Source organism: Passer domesticus, chromosome 4 (genome assembly GCF_036417665.1).
Source record: "Passer domesticus isolate bPasDom1 chromosome 4, bPasDom1.hap1, whole genome shotgun sequence".
Lineage (NCBI taxonomy): Eukaryota > Metazoa > Chordata > Aves > Passeriformes > Passeridae > Passer > Passer domesticus.
The window spans coordinates 74,189,815-74,202,246 of NC_087477.1; the positions used below are offsets into that span (position 1 = coordinate 74,189,815).

Consider the following 12,432-nt stretch of genomic DNA (forward strand, 5'->3'; position numbering starts at 1 on the left):
CTCCACCTTGTATCAGTCTGACTCCCTAACTGAGTAACCTTCACGTTCTAAGAAGCAGCTTCTTAATGTTTCATTCTTGATTAAACTGCCTTGGAAATATATGAATATGTACTTTGGAGAAGGTTTAATTTTGAGGGATTAAATTTTCCAAATCCCTCTTCTGTAAATCAGCAACTTCCTCTTCCAGAAAAGTAAACACACAGTTTAGAAATCGCAGGATTTGAAGGGTATTTATAATTGCAGTTTAGCATTTTTGCACTCTCAGTAAGAACTGTTGGTAAGACCACAAACTTCAGTGGCGTTCCAGCAGTCTGATCCCACGCTGCAGGGCCCTGCACTACTTACTGCAGTCCAAATTCCATGGGTTCTTAGCATACCTCATTATGGTATTGCAGTAATTCTGCAGAATAGTGCATTAAAGTGGCAAAATTAGGGAATAGCCACTTGAATGCTAATTATCAAGGCAATTCAGATTGCTGCAGTGAATATGGAATCAGAATGCCCACAGGAATCTCACATGCAATGGAGCATCATTCAGTGAGTTTCACAGAGCTTCCCTTCAGCCACAGCCCTCCATGAGGTGGCAGCTGAGGGGTTAATGTTCACTAACACAAGGCAGCACCCAGGAGGGGTTCTGAAAAATTACTGTCCTTTGCTACCAGAGGGAAACCACTGGGGAACAAGAGACAGCAGTCCTTCAGTAGTGGAACTCCAGTCCTGTCTATCATCAAGAATGCTGATTTCCAAATCCTTTCACGACCCTCCTTCTGGTGTTATTGCAAGGCTGGTAAGGTCTGAGCATGATCCAAAACATTACTTCAATCCTTGAAATGCTAATTTTCATCTCAAGACAACAGTTTGAAAGTTCATGTGCTAATGTTCGTGTTCATGTTCAATCTGTGTCACTAATGATGGTTTTAATGTAATTAACAGTGCTGAATTAACCCAAAATACCAGTTTATCCACACAGTTCTGAAGAGTTTGAAAGCTTTTCTGTTTATTTCAGCTATATCTACTGGTCTAATAAAAGATAATATTTTTTTCTAAAACTTTGTATCCATAGTCCCTAATTGCCAGGTGAAATCTTCATTAGAGACATTTAAAACTTACTTGGACAAGGTGATCCACCTTTGAATATGGCCTTGCTCTGATCAGGGAGGGGGTTGAACTAGTTAGAAACTCCTTCCAACCTATATTAATCTGTGAGTTTGTGAGGCTTAAATCTGGTAGGTTTCAAATCTCTCATTTTTATATCTTTGTATTGAAGGGTCTGGACAAAGATTTTGATTCTGGTAGTAGCTTGATCAGTTAAAAAAGGCAGATTCTCAGCAAGCTGAGAGGAAATATGAAGCAACATGAGTTGAATTGCCAAGCATTCTGCAAAGTTCCTTTTAACTGCCTTGGGCTTCCTAAATGGAGAATGAATTTCCAACTGAAGACAGTTTTCTGCAGGTCTGACAGTTTTGCCCTCAATGAAGAGAGTTCAGTAGAGAAATCCAGGGTAATAGAAGCATTTAGTCTAAAGAATGTATTTTAAATGCATCTCTACAGTGGGATAGGCAGCAGCATGGCTTGCACAGGTAGATCTGTCTTGTGGGAAAATGCCTCTCCCTCACACAGGAACAAATCTGAGTATGGAAGGCAGTGCTGGAACCTTTCATGCCTGTATTTATTTTGCATGTACATTTGGGGGTGGTGATTGGACAGGGGGAAAGAATTTTGTCACAGGAATGAGCCTAGCTTTCTTTTTAGATGGGTTCACATACACTGTCCTCACCTTCAACACTTATTTGAATTTTCACAACAGGAAAATAAACAACCTAAGTTACATTTGAAGGAAATTTGTAGTCAATTTCAAATAAGAGCTTTCTAAACTGCTAATAAATCTTTTACACCCTTGGAGTTGAAAGGGAGCTTTCATTTTCTGCAACTATTTTTCAGTGTAGTACTGTGTGTTTATGATATCTATATTATAGTTAGCATTCACTTTAGCGGATCAAATATTTCCTTAATTGAAAAACAACTCCAGTGCAGCAATGGTAGTTGAGCTTTTTACTTGAACTAATGTTTTACTTCATCAAAAATTAATCATGACTAGTGAGGGTTTATTCATATAGTAGAATGTAATTAAAAATAATGTTGTGATTTGGGTTATTCTCTGTGGCCCCAATCCTGCAAATACACATGAGACTATCTTTATGCAAGACAGGTTTTTGCTAAGTTCTACAGAAATATTCAAGGGTATAAAAAGGCTGAGATGAAGAAGTAATTTTAAAATTAAGATATATACAGATCTGTTCCTGTGCTCAGGATGCTCAGTAGCATTCACAGGGCTCTTACTGAACATCTCTACCTGCTCAGCATCAGTAAAAGCCAGTGTTCTTAGTTCATAGGAGGAAAACCAAACCTTATGTCTCCAGCAAGGATAGGAGTTGAGAAGGGGGAATCAATGGATGAATTTTTCTAAAACCAACATTAATTGATACTTGTGCCTTCAAATTAAATTAAAATAACAAGATGAAATTCAATCCTCTGTTGCCAACACAGGATCTTGTGAAGCCAAGAAGATTTCACTGAGCTCACACTCCAGCTGCCTTATGGGAATAAAAAATAGTAAGAAATCTAACTTTAGATGTTTACAGATCTTGGCTCACATCTTCTTGTAGCACAAATCAATTTGGCCTAGAGTTTATTGGATGAAATATGTTTTCTGACACTGTACGTGATGGAAGTTGCATTTTTTTTTTCATTTGCATTCATTAATATTAAAAAATTAACTAAATAATATGTAATATAATGGCTAGTAGTTCTGTCTATGAAGTTCATTGATCTAGCACACTGATTATATTAATAACTTGGGGAGTATTGCAATTAAAATGTATTCATTCAAGAACAGTCAAGCAATGAACATTTATTGGTTGAATAACTAAATAAAATTAAAATATGTCATTTCACTTATTTACTTTTTTTCATACAGCTGTTCCAAAACAGCAGATTTCTATTGTGAAGAAACTGATTTAATTTTATAAGCAGAATACATGAATTTTAACAAGTACAAGTTTTTAAGACAGAAACATGTAAGAGAGTTTTACCAATCTAGAAGCCTACTGCATGAGATAATTTGTCTACAGCAGCATGGAAATCTCCCTTCAAAGGCTGGCATGCTTTTGAGTAGGTCTCCATTATATTTGAGCTAAAAAAAGTCCACACAAAAAAGACCTAGAAGAGAAAAAAATAAACAACCAAAAACCAGTCACTTTAGGTTTTGGACAGTAACTGACATATCTGAAAAGGATATCTCACAGCTAAAATAGAAATTTTTAAATTTATCCTCTATTTCCCATTTTCAGTGGATTTTACATATCCTCCATTCTTAAAAAAAAAAAAATGAGCTTTTACTCCAGTGTGTGTGCATAATAATGTTTAGATTCCTCTTCCAAGGTACGTATTTACCTTCATGGGGGTCCTAAGAAAATAAAGGAAGCTCTTGCTAGCCTGTGGCATTAGGTATTCCAGGAGCCTCTTTTGCAGTTTGCTTTGCTCCTAATGGCTCCCATGGAGTCAATTTAAACACTGAGCCTGTTCAGACTGTGAAGCATATGGGTAATTTATATTAATGCTAATGTGAGACATTCCTGCATCAGGGAAACATATCTTCATGTTTTTATCTTTCCATTCGCCTTCACTCTCCAAAAAGAGTTTGAAAGGATGCTGCCTGTGTGGGAAAAATTAACACTAACTGAAGTTATATTTTATTCTTTAGAATTGTTTTTTGAATACTTTTTTTTTCTCACTGGCCAGTTGTGTTCAGTCTGTCCACTTTTTTTTCCCCCTCCTTTACCACGATTAGCTGTAACTGGGTTAGGCTTAATCCTAATTGGTAGATGTAGCCTAACCCAGACTCTGTTTCACCAACTCCTTTAGAAAGTGAGTGAATAGGGAAAAAATTAAAATTATGTATTCGCCCTAAATTGATTTCTTGTGGAAAAGGGAAAAACGAGGACCCAGGACCAGAGACTAAAGCTGTAGCACTCCTGCCTCCCATCTCCACTGGTGTACTCTCCAAAGTTAGGTCACTCCTTGGTGACCAGCTGAGCATACAGATTGGCTGCCCAATGGCTCAGCTTCATGAGAGGCAGGGTTGGAGCTCCCTGGACATGTGCTCAGGGTGGGCTCAGCCCTGTCTGTCCTGTTCCCTGTAAAACAGATTTAATTTGAACGTTTCTGAGGATCATGAACATGCCCCTGAAAAAGGCAAATCCAATGTCTTTAATGCATCTTTTTTGTCTCATCTGATCTTTCCAACCTGAGCTTCAACCCAACACTTATTATTCTGTCTCAGACTGCTGTACTGAAGGACACTCTATTATGAGATTTTTGTTCTCATGTCAGTACTTACAAACCTACATGAAGTCATCCTCTTAATCTTCTCTGCATAAATCTAAGCCAGCAGAGCTCTTTGATTATATCAGTATAAAGAAAAATTTTCTATCTTTTCATCCTTCCCTTGTTCCTTCTCCATATGTCTGCCCTTTAACACAATCCTTCTTGAAAGAAATTACTTGTTATCTCATCCATGGTGTCTGACTAGTGCAATTCTCCCTGTAAAATTCACCTGTAGTTTTAACAGTTCAGTCTTTTCCAGTGAGAGGAAATACTTGGGAACACCACAGAAGAGTCATAGCATGAACCCTTCTTCATGTCTCTGTCTGCTGTGACCTCCATGTCATCTTCAGCCATGGGGAACTTGGTCTGTGTTCAGCTTCCCTGGGTTTTAATGCCTGATTTGCTGCAGGGGATCATCCTCACAGCTCACAGTTTCATCTCATGTCAATCTTCTCTGGAAGTTTTTAAGAAAAATGCTGAATAGTATCATGTTCATTGGCCAGTTGTGTTTAGATGTCCATGAACTGAGTTTTCAATTAAGGTTTAAAAGCATGCAATTAATGCGCATTTTTTTATTTTGTGGTACTTAAATTTCTATTGAAAATGTGGTCAGAAATTGTAGAAGGCTCTGTGCTCATATCAGCTCTATTACTTTTTCAACCAAATTTATTACTTCATTGAGAGAATATATCAAGTTAACCAGCACAACCTATTTTCAATGCATCCTAGGCAATAAGAAATAATTTTACTACCCCTCCTTGCCTTGCTTTGGCCATTCTTTAGAGCTGAAAGGCCCATTAGGCCTATCACATTCTGTACTTTGCTTTTTTCATATTTTCTTATAGCCCTGGCTTCCCTTCAATTTTCTGAAACAAGCTTACAGTTTTAAGTTTTATTGAAAATTTGTGCTAAGGATACAGAGAGCTGCTCAAACAACATTTTAATCTCTCTGATGAAATCTATCCAGACCTACAGATATAAAAATATACAATTTCAATAGCAATTTTTTAATGTTTCTTTGACTCACTGTCAGAAGAGAAAATACAGCATTGTCATCACTAGACCCCAGCATACTGACTGCCCTACAAAGTCCAAAAGAGAAACATCTTCTCTATACTGCAGACAATTCTATAGACATCATTTCCTATTCAAAAAAACCCTCACTTCTTTACACAATCCTTTGTTCCAAATTTGCTTGCATAATGTTACTTTTTTCCAAAATTTTCTTACCCTGTAGTTCTTTCTTTCTTTCTTTCTTTCTTTCTTTCTTTCTTTCTTTCTTTCTTTCTTTCTTTCTTTCTTTCTTTCTTTCTTTCTTTCTTTCTTTCTTTCTTTCTTTCTTTCTTTCTTTCTTTCTTTCTTTTCTTTCTTTCTTTCTTTCCTTCTTTCTCTTTCTCTTTTTCTTTTTCTTTCTTTCCTCTCTTTCTCTCACTTTCTCTCACTCTCTCTCTTCCTTTCTTCCTTTCTTTCTTTTCTTTCTTTCTTTCCTTCCAAAGCTTGTGAAATATTTTTTAATATTATTGTTATTCCTATTATTTCATTTTAGCACTCAGGTCTGAATTTTTAGCTGGAGTGATCTCATTTCCAGCCACAGGGTTCTGACTGTTTTAACTTTATTTTTATTCATACTTTTCCATTTGGGTTTTTTACCTCCAATTGATGTAATCAAAGCTGTCCTCACATTATTAACCCTGTGAAACTGCTCATGTAAAGCAGAGAGCTCACAGATGCAGAGCAGATGTGCTCAAATCATAAGCACTTGAAGCTGTAGCTACATAAAACTCTGCAGCATCACACAGAGCTCACTCTGAACAGGCTAGTAGTAAAAGTCTGAACTCATGATGATTTGGAGCACTATTCTCCATGTTCACATTTTAATACCAAAACTTTTTTTTTTTTTTTTAATAGGCAACAGCTGTGTTCTGAACAGCTGCAACTTCAAGACTTTTCAGCAGTTCCTACCAAAAATTCTGGCAAGGTGCAAACAAGCTGGCTCAGGTGCAAGGAGGAAAATGCTGATGAGTGAGGATGTGACACTGAAGTTCCTGTCACTATTTAGCAGCTGCAGAGGCTGAAGAGATGACCAGGCAGTTTGGGAATACACAGCCATCATCTCATCCATTGTTTCTATACTTTGCAGTGAGCTGGAGCTATCTATTATCAGCCCAACCATGATCCTGCTCTCACACCACTGCTGGACACCAAGGAGATGTGTTGGGCACCCAGTCACCAGCAAACTGATCTGTGAAAAGGGAGGATCCTTGATTGTGCTGTGTTCCTCTTTTCCTCCTCTTTTATTTTTTTTTTCTCTTCTAGTAACAATTTTACTTATTATGTAAGCACCGTGTTTCTGACTACTGGATTATTTCTCTTCTTTTCTGTGAACTATTACTAATGACTATCAACTCCACAGGCTCACCTCCCTTTGTTTTGGTTCCCTTATTTTGCATGGCTCAGTAACCTACTGCTTTCTTGTTCATAGTGTGAGCTTCACCAGCTTGTGCTCAAGTCTTTGGTCTGTGGCACTCTGTCCTGTTAGGATATTAGCTTGTAAAGAGCCATTAAATGTTTGCTTCTGAGCTCTAAGTGATTCCAGCAGACAATATTATTTTTGACATAAAATAACATTCTACCTCCCTCTTTGTCCACTCATCCATTCCTAAACAGGTAATAGGAGAAGAAGCAGCATTTCAGTCCTGCAGTTCTCAGCAAGTTTCATTCTTCCCCAGAAAGCTGAATATATGCTCAAAAATACATTTCAATTCCCATTATTACATAGGTCAGTAACTTTGTTGTATAGGAAATTAGAACATTTATCTCCTCTTATCCCCGAGTGCCTTGATTACTTTTATTCTTGGCGTCTTGATTTTTTGATGAAGTAGTGCTTATTTATCCCCTTCTCTTTTAATAATTCAATACCTTCTAAGTTATCCTTCTTGCTTGTCCCATTAAGCAGTGAGTTGCAGGTTACCCTAGAAGTAACTTTCCTTTAAAATAGATTAGTCTTGCACAAAAATCCTCTACTTAATTCCCTGTTTCCCCAGCATTCACTTCCACAGCCTTACCCACTGCTTCTTTCACAGAACAGCAAAAGACAGCCCCTGGATGTGGTCCTTGCATGTTCAGTGTCACTGCATGTCCTTTGTGAGCCATCTGCAGTCTGTGCATCCATGATGCAACCTTGGAGTGATTAAAAGCTGCATCAAATAGCAGCCAACCATGGGGTATTTGTATTTTTGCAACCATGTTGCTCTGTCAAGGCAACTTCTGCAGTTTCTCTTTATACCTTTTAGTGCCTGAATGCTTTCCCTGTTTGCTTTGGGTTTCATATGCTGTAGGTCCCTTCTGACTTCAGTAAGAAATAAAACCTGGCCTGTCCACTCACACTCACTGATCCATCTCTGTCTACAACATATGAGATGTAGAATGCTGTCTGAAAGGAAAATATCTCACTCTGCTTCTCAAGTTTTCTTTTGAAATGCTTGGTGCCTTGTTTTTGTTTATTTTTTCTTCTCCCCTTTTCTTTGAGGAGCAGATATTTCAGAGCAGAGTAGGCTGAGGGTTTGAAGACTGCAGTCTGATGGTATCAAAATGACTCAACTGGCTCCTTCTGCTAAGTCAGAGCCCACTGCTCCATTCTATAACCCAGAGGGAAATCTAAGACAAGCCAAACACCACCACTCAGCACTGCCATGTAAAAAATAAGGAGATGTGAGAGACCTGTCATCCTGCTAGAAGAAGAATAATCCTTCAACTCCTCTTCATTTAGATATCTCTTTGCTTTTTTGGGAGTCACTTAATCATAGGAGATTAAACATGTGCCATATGTATAAGTAATGCTGTTCCAGGGATTTAATGGGAGCAGACTGATTAAATCCTATCAAGGATACAGTTGTCATCAGAACTGTCTTGAGATAATGAACTTGACACTGAAGTAGAATCCATCACTCCACTACTGAATTACTAGACTTAGGAGTTTTTGCCAAAATTTAGAGCCAACTCACCATACATCCATGTAGGTATAAGACATGAATTAAAATCTTGCCCTTTTCTGGGTCTTTAGACATTAAGTATCAAACTATAAGAAGAATATTAGGATTTACCATATGAACTAATTCTGGGGTACATCACTGCTACTGGTTTTTTTGTTTGTTTGGTTTTGGGTTTTTTTTTAAAGCATGGATGAAAGGAATGATGCATCCTGCCTTTCAGAAAACATGGAAAGCTAAAACCACTATTCTAACTTTTCTTAGCATTGAACATAATTGTGAGTCTGGAGGACCCAATTTACAGCTGATGTCTACCTAAAATAATGAAAAAAATCATGTTACCAAACTGGGGAGTGATATAACCATTAGTTTACAGTTCCAGACACTGAGTAAATAAAATATTTTTTGTGGCCTTCTTTTGTAAAGTTGTTACTAGTAGAGATTCTTTGGTTTGCTTTTTAAACACCTTTAGAAAAAAACTCACATAGAAGCTACTTAAGTTATCATGTTGCAAGCATCTTTAATCATAAATGAAACTTGTATATTGATGAGTTCTCAATTTCAGGCATCGTATCAGTGACAAACATATTCTGAATCATTTCAAGTGTATACAGCAAAATTTGTCAGATGCACTATTTCTGACCATGAGTAGCAGCCATCAGTGTCAGCTGACAGAAATGATGGAATCTACCTGTTTCGTGTTGCTGTTTCTACTCCAAACTTTGAGGAAAGGTGAGACTTTCATGAGCTTTCCTGGATGCTCATGCCATTTTTTACATGTTTCAGAGTTTTACTCAACATTGACTTTTTATTTCTGTGTTTGCATCTGAAGTGGGCTAGTGTCCTTCAGTCCTGGCCTTCCTTTGACTTTGCAACACCCCTTGGTTCTGCTCAAGTATAGAATTCTATTAGTATTTTTTCTGTAAAGATTCCTCAGAGAAGTAATGTTTTAATCCCCATAGAAAATAACCATTCTCCACTGAGAGAATTTCAATTTCCAGAAACACTGAGGCTACATTTCTTTTTGACTAGATGATATCATTCCTAAAAGGAATAATGCAGTAGCCTGTCCAAAGCGTGCCTTGCTTCCAGAGCTATTTCCCAGCCTGCATTAAGGAGGTCATGCAGGGGAATTATGCACTCTCTGTATATGTTTCTCTGGGGAGCTGGAACAATGAAGATTGTCTGTAAAACCATGTTTTTCTGATGCCACTTAACAAAAGTCATCTTGGTGAATTGCTGAAATCAAAGCTGCTTTCTGCAACCTGGCAGCTGACCACAGGCTGTTGTTTACCATTGGGCCCAAGATGTTTATCCACTCTTTGATTAGACCTATTAATATATATATATATATATATATATATATATATATATATATATATATATATATTTCCCTTCCAGGTGATAACTGGTGGAATTTAGTAGTACATCAAATTGTACCCAATGTGCCTTCCCAATTGTAGCCAGTCTGTGCTCCCTTACTCTCAGCTTTTACTATGGTTTTGAAATTAATTCTACAAGTTATTGAGTCCCCATTATCATAAACCAGTGAAGTGGAAGCCCTCATCTCCCAAAGGAACTGTGCTTCATCCTGCTTCTACCTGCTGTGCTTAAATATGGCCAGGAACCTGAAACCACTTTATTCCTTTTCCAGTTCCTCTGAGATGTTATTTTTTTATCCAGTATATTTAATTATTTTAATACAGTGGTTATCAAGATGATTGAGTCATAAATTTGGAATGAACCTTTCAAATGTGTCCAGAAAATATGGAATGTCTGGGATATTCTGCAGCTGTGAAATATTCAAAAATCTTTATCTTACATTTTCTTGAGGGCACTGTTGCTCTGGACTCAAGACAGTGCCTTGGGTAAATAGCTAGATTTTCAAAAGACATCACAGTTTGTTAGCTTTAATTCATACCATAGCACAGACACTTCAGTGCCCTCTGGGCTTTACAAACATTCCTGTGAGTGCCTCCTGAGCTCTCCTCTCATCCGTGTATGAGGTAACACTGTTCATTGCCTTCCCTCTGTCACTGACCCTTTGTTCTTCCAAACACAGCAGAGACAATGACTCCTCTAATGGGGGATATGTCTCCTAAAACATCAATAAAAGTATTGGGTGTTTTGGGTTTGCTCTTCACACTGGATAAGAGTAGGACTGATCACAGACAGGGGGTTTTGTGTTTCAGTTGAGGGGAGACAAATGCAGCTGTGCAAAACTCATCTGTTTTCTGCAGCTGACTCTATCTGAAATCCTTTGACTTTAGACCAGCTAATCAAATATTCATTTGACCAGAAAGAGAGGGAGTAAGCACAAGGGTGACACAGCATGACTGCCATGGCACCTTCTCACTTCCTGTCTCCTGTCACAGTCAAGCAACTCCTTGGTGCAAAATAAGGTAGCCAAGAACTGCAGTGCAGATTGCTTTGCTTCTCAAGGAATGCCACAGCCTCCTCTCAGGAGAATCATAGGCTTTACTGATATTTTAACCCAAGCCCAATTGGAGAAGTCCCTCAGTCTCTCTGGTTCAGTCTGGCCCCTTCCCAAAACAATTTTTAGCTTAGTGATAGGGGGACTCATATAGAAAACACACATTTGATTCCCTTCAGGCAGAAGACAGGGTGGGACTACAGGCTCACCAATCACAAAAATTACTGTATGCTAAGCTATGGTTGACAGCAAGTGATTAGCAACATGTAGAGCCTTATTCAAAGCTTGTGTCTACTTCTGAGGAGACCTTAACTCTTGTCAGGACTCTGAAGCAGTACATGTGTAAATCAGGTCCTTCCTGTGTCCTAGGAGAGCTCAGATGGAAGTTGCATCACAGCTGCCACACATGCTGGGACAGGTTAGGGCAGGTAAAAAATGCTGGTGCTGAAAACAGCTCTCAGTGCACTGGGAGGCTAGGCAGAAACTGAGTTTGGGTTCTGATCATTCAGATTTTGACATTAAGCATGTAAAGCAGCACCAACTGTAGCTTATTGCCTAACTATTTCAGGAATCCACCCTGGTCCTATGTTTGTTGTAGGCCAGAGAAAAATTCTTTGAGAAAATGCAACTAATTTAAATTTAATTATATCTGCAGGTTGATATCATGCAAGAATTCTGACTTTTCTATATTATAGCAATGTAATTATTATTCTATGAATATATTTGTAATCTAATTTGCTATTTCAGTGTTAGTGAATGGAACTTCTTCACTGTATGCTGAATATTTCCAAATGGACATTTTATGACAATTTATGAATTTCAGTTTATGAAGCAGTGTAAGCAAGTTCACACAAAAAAAAAAAAAAAGGAAGAAAGACAAGGATATTTCAGAAGTGTGGTTGTCATGTAACTTAAAGTGTCTTTTTGTGTAGGTTCATTCAGATTTAGACACATTGACAATTGCCATAATTTAGCTGTACAAAACAATTTTTGCCTGTAATACATCTGCAATGATTACATTTTGCAAACACATCATTCTGTCAAATTATGCTGTCTATTCTTATGTCCCACTTTCATTTTTCTCTCCATGTTGCTTGATGCCCTGCCTTAGGACCACCTACTGGATTTTAAGAAGGTAGTTTAGCTGATCCTAGTTGTTCCTAGTATTTTTACTACCATAATCCAACACAATTGAAAAGTAATTAAAGTTCATGGCAGTGGTTGAAAGCAGTGGGTGCTGGTGATATTGATGGGTGTGCCCCGCATCACTCAGAGCATGTGCACACACACACCCTTGTCAGACCATGAAATTCTCCCTGGGTCAGAGGCAAACCACTTGCCTTGTCATTCTCCTTAGGGTGATTTTCATGCCCAATTTCAGATGCAAAGCAATACACCATGAAAACACAGGGAATCATTTAAACTTGTTTTGACCTATCTATTAAAAACACCAGAATCTCAATAAAGTGAAGCTTGTACTCATAAACAAAGGAAAAGTTCTTTTGCCTGTTACTTTTGAATCTGTGTCAAAAATAATTTAAAAGCAGTATTTCCTCAGTCTGTCAGTAAAAACCTCGTTTGTTATTCTCTTTTTCTTAAGAACAATTTTATTGAGATCTGTCT

At 37.8% G+C, this 12,432-nt stretch overlaps 1 long non-coding RNA gene across 1 annotated transcript in view; it reads left to right on the forward strand.

Annotated features, from left to right (window-relative positions):
- The window catches only part of LOC135299570 (uncharacterized), a 116,375-nt gene that overhangs the window by 88,302 nt on the left and 15,641 nt on the right, over positions 1–12,432 (forward strand). The window contains exon 5 of the long non-coding RNA XR_010361531.1: positions 6,295–9,107. This is a non-coding gene — a long non-coding RNA (uncharacterized LOC135299570). The remainder of the gene's footprint in view (positions 1–6,294; positions 9,108–12,432) is intronic.